This window comes from Oryzias melastigma, linkage group LG11 (assembly GCF_002922805.2).
Source record: "Oryzias melastigma strain HK-1 linkage group LG11, ASM292280v2, whole genome shotgun sequence".
NCBI classification, from domain to species: Eukaryota; Metazoa; Chordata; class Actinopteri; order Beloniformes; family Adrianichthyidae; genus Oryzias; species Oryzias melastigma.
In genome coordinates, this window is record NC_050522.1 from 18,441,472 (window position 1) to 18,446,092 (window position 4,621).

The 4,621-nt window shown below is 39.4% G+C and overlaps 1 protein-coding gene across 1 annotated transcript in view; it reads left to right on the forward strand.

Annotated features, from left to right (window-relative positions):
- Nucleotides 1-302: 302 nt before the first annotated feature.
- The window catches only part of phactr4a (phosphatase and actin regulator 4a), a 28,952-nt gene continuing 24,633 nt past the window's right edge, over nt 303-4,621 (forward strand). Inside the window, exon 1 of the mRNA XM_024295530.2 lies at nt 303-636. The gene's annotated coding sequence lies outside the window, so the exon portion shown is untranslated. The remainder of the gene's footprint in view (nt 637-4,621) is intronic.

The following is a 4,621-nucleotide window of genomic DNA, read 5'->3' on the forward strand; positions in this document are numbered from 1 at the left end:
AAACTACTAGCTTTGTTAAACTGTATTTTGTTGTCTGACATGTTAAAAACACAATTTTCATCAAAGTGGGCCTTTAATTTAAAATATATTTATATATATATATTTATATAGTTTATTATAGTTTGTAAAGTCGACGACACTCAAAAAGGGAGGATTGTAATATTGCAAGCGCCACTGACTAACTTTACCAGACCATAACCACTCTCTAACCACATTCTACCCACATTTACCGAATATCTTCCTGTAACACTGCGGTCACGTGGTTTACCCTCCTGGCCCGAGGCGCGTGCGGGTCTTTTTTTTCTCCAGGTGGGGGAGGAGTTAACTAGGTAGATGTGCGCTTGCGCTTCACAACTTAATCTGCTCACAGTTAACAAGTTTGGTTTTTAAAGTGTTTTAGTGCGCTAGAGCGAAGTTAAAAACATATTTTGTTCGTTTTTGTAATTTTCTTGGACTTTTTGGAGGCGGTACTGTTTCCTCCCCCCACCCTCAAAGTTACTTTTGTGACCGGTTTTGCTGCGGGAGCTAGTTCCGCGTTAGCATCTCGACTGTCAGGAGTGATTCAGGGCTGCGGCGCTCCGCCTGGATAAACGGTCCCACGAACGAACTCCGGTTTCCGAGGAGGGGGGAGAAAAGGTGAGCTTTTACCGAACACCACTCACAACTGTTGTGTTTATTTGTTTTAAAGTAAGTTTGGGATAAGTAACTAGCTTGGCGGACGAATCCCACAGGAGCGCAGCCACCTGTTGCTCCATGATTTAACCTGAGCTCGCGGCAGTCAAGGATTATTTCTTCACGGGTTTCTGGGAGTTTAAGGGAGGACAACAACAGCGACGGCGTTAGTTGTTGTTTTCAGCCTCTGAAATTACCTGTCTGTCATTATAAGCCATAGTGCGGGGGCAGTGTTAACTAGGTCAACGGTTAATCGCCAAAAAGCAGCGCTTTGAGCGCCCCGGTGCTCCCTGCTTTAGTGTAATCACACCGAATCCGGAAGAGGCTTTTCAAATGTGTCTTGTTGTCTTGAGTGGAGCGTTCATCCACATTCCGTGAACTTGTTCCTACAAGCATCTGAAGCGCATACCGGGCCGGTAGGGAGGGAGGGAGGTGGAGGGAAACAAAGGCAGCTGCGGTGTTTGTGTCCCATCATCACATGGACCTCACCGGAACCGGGTCAGCCTTGATACTGTACGGCTGCATCTGACTCATGCGGAGGACCGCCGGGGATGGACGTCAGGAACGGGGCATTTAGTAACCGGGATGGTGGGAAGGAGGAACCCTACTCCACCTAACCCCTTTAACCATAGTCTTTTATTTGGCAGCTGTTCATGACATGAACTTTGATGTGTTTGAGCTGCAAACATGGCAGAGATTTTTTTTTACTTAGTTGGTGCACGTGTCTTAGATTTTACAAAGCATGATCTAATCTCAGATTTGTACAGATTAGTATTTTCTAACAGTGTTTGTTAATTTACAATAAAAATTAAAGGTTTATATGATGACATCAATCATGTTTTGATGTTACACAGGCCCTTTTTGCTGGTAAATGGAGAGAAAATAAACAATTAAGTTCCAAGATTAATTTTAATTACGTGGTTGCTACTATGATTCATAGATTTTGAACAATCCGATTCACTGACCTAACATCGATCCATTACATCTTTAGCCAAAACTTCCTCCAGTGTGACTCCGATAAATACCTGGTACTGAACAGTGCAGGGGAAGTTTTCCAGATTCCTTGTATTTTTTGCAAGAAGTGAAAATTAAATACGAATTAATAATGGCACATTTAAGTGTTGTTTTTCCACATTGAAATGATACAAACAGAACACAAAATTCTTCACAAAATTCAGTGTTTCCACACATTGGACTGTAATGATGGATTGATTTATTTAATTTTGAACTGATTTCATAATATTATAAGTTCATTCTTTTAGCACATTTCCTCAGACAGATCAATCTAGTTAGATTATAGGAATATAAATCAATTCATTGATTAATCGTTATACCCCTATTAGGTTCAGTTAAAGGGTTAATTGTGTATTAGAATGTTTGGAAACTTCGGTGCACTAATAATCTGATCTGTTGGCTGTTGACTGAGCCTCGCCGAGCACCAGTCAGCTCCTTTTCTCATGCAAACTGCAGCTTGGCACTGCATTTGGCCATGCCAGCTCTGCAGAATGAACTTGGCACAATGGGGGATTGTGCTCTTCACAATTGTGCACAGGCTGTTTATCTGAAAGCAGCTCCTAACGAGCTGTCCTCCAACAGTGAACCAGCTCATTGTGTGGGGTTTGTAAAGAGACTGGGCAAACACAGCCCCAGAAGAGCTTAAAAAAATAGTTTTTTTTTTCCTCTCACAGATTTGCCTTTTTAAATGCTAAAAGTGCACAATTCCTTCTTTATGCAGCTGAATGTATTGGCGAAAAGATGATGCCTTAGCCCATTCAATAAAGTATGTTCAGCACACTGACATAACTTAAAAAACTGTGACCTGCATTAGTTTGTGACCTTGACAAGTCATTCTGCATGCTTCCATTCAAGTCAAAGCACACTTAATGAAAGTACATGCTTTTGCTTTGTTTCCAAAGGTTTTCTGACTGTGGTAGTGGGTCTGGAAAGTTTTAAAAAGCTAAAAAAAATTTAATTTATTCCAATTTGGGCTTGTCTGGATGGTAATAAAAGCATTCTTAATTGATGTATCACAGCCTGGTTGTGGTTAATGGATAACTCTTTATTGCTGCAGCTGGTGATCAATCTCTGTGGTTTTTTTTAAACCCTTTTTATTTTTAGTTGTCGTGATCACTTTTATGGCCCTCAGTGTGTTTTGGGGATGATGGAAACTGCTGCATTACAAGCAGAGTGAGGGGCTGCTGCTGGAGGTGTTATAGGAAGGACACTAACGTCACGTCATGCAGATAGTAAGACTGCACGCAAAAACCTTTGTTTTATTCGATGATCTCCACCATCAGCTCTGATTATTCTTCACACCTTTTTGAAAGGTCCACGTTCTGTACATTTGTACTCGTTTCACAAGTCGACAGTTTTGTTTCAGTGCGTGTTGTCGCCCGTATTGTAGTCATGTGCAGGGACAAATACAAAAGAGGTGTGTCATGGGAATCTGCGTGAATACTGCTGATGGATTCTGTTTCCAAAGCGGCCTCTTTCCCTGCTGGTGGGCTCGGCTCTTTGGACTGCAGAGGGAGCAGTCTGCAGGCCGAGGCAGAGTCCAGCGCACTTGAGCTCAACCCTTGGATTCCTGTAAAATAGTAACTTCAGGGTGTGAACTCTGCTCCTCTCCTCATTCACATGGTCTGCTGCGGCTCTGCTTTCCTCCCTGTGTGTACGCAGTGAAGGAAACATGAACTTACCTCGCTGTTTGCTCTGCTGCCAGCTGGCACTATCAGTGTGTGTTGGGGGGAGAGCTGAACTTTATCTTGTGAATTATTTGTGCGTTCAAGTGTGGATCCACTTCTCTGCTCCAGAACTCATTCAAAGCGGTTATTTATTTCAAATGATTTACAATGATTATAAGCAGTAATGAAATATGTTTTAACCCCCCCGATTTTAGCAAATTTGTTTTTAATTTTTAAGTTCCGTTCTTAAGCTGTTTTCTAGGTTTACCATTTTTACAGTACGGCCTGGAAACTGGTCAAACCGGCCGGAGTGAGTCACCGCAGAGCACAGGCGTTGTCAGCCGTTCACACACGATCTCACTGAAAACTTCCTCAAACCATTAAAGAGAATTGTTTATATTTGATAAAATGGAGCAGGTTTATACTGCCCAAACATGGAATTACCAACATTGATTTCAATCTGGGTGTAACATAATCATCTGAAGACCTAAGGGGTTTTCAGGGGCAGATCTATTATATTTTTGTAAGGAAGATGTGATGATGTGAAAAACTATGTCAACAATTCTTGCAATTTTAATGAACGCTATTTGACAGAGAAATAACACTGAGAGATAGAAAATGAAGATAAAATATTATAGGAAGTTCAATCAATTGTGTGGATTTTTTCTTTTTACTGTTTTAAGGTTGTTTTTTGGTTTATACTTTAATTTGCATGCTGTTTATCCAGCAGACTTAGTTTGGTTTTAAAATGATTAAATTAATTTATTCATTAACTTAAACTTTGTTTTTTATCATTAATTAAGCAAATGGTTTGAATTCTAAAAAAGCCTATCATACATTTCTCTTCCGTTGTTTCTATCATTTTTATTTGTTTATGCTTATTGGTGAACTTTTTTGGAAACAAATGTTTTCCTACTAAGAAACTTGAAACTTTAAAAAAATGTTTCTCATTCGGAAAGACTCAATTACATGTTAATTGAAAAGCAAAGTCAGTTTTGTCAAAGTAAGTTTTGAAATTTTTGTCAACTTTTTCAGAGAATAACTGAAAATATTTTTTATTGTGGCATATCGTGAAATATATTGTTATTGTGAAATAAAATAATTTACATTGTGGTATACAGTTTTTTTTTATATCGCCCAGTACAAAAAAAAGTGTTTGTCCAAAATTTTTGATTCAATTCTTTAAGGAGAAATGTTGAATTTAAGCCAAATTTTGAGCAATAGTTAATAAGACTGCCCAACAAAATAAGAGATCCAGTAATTGAGTT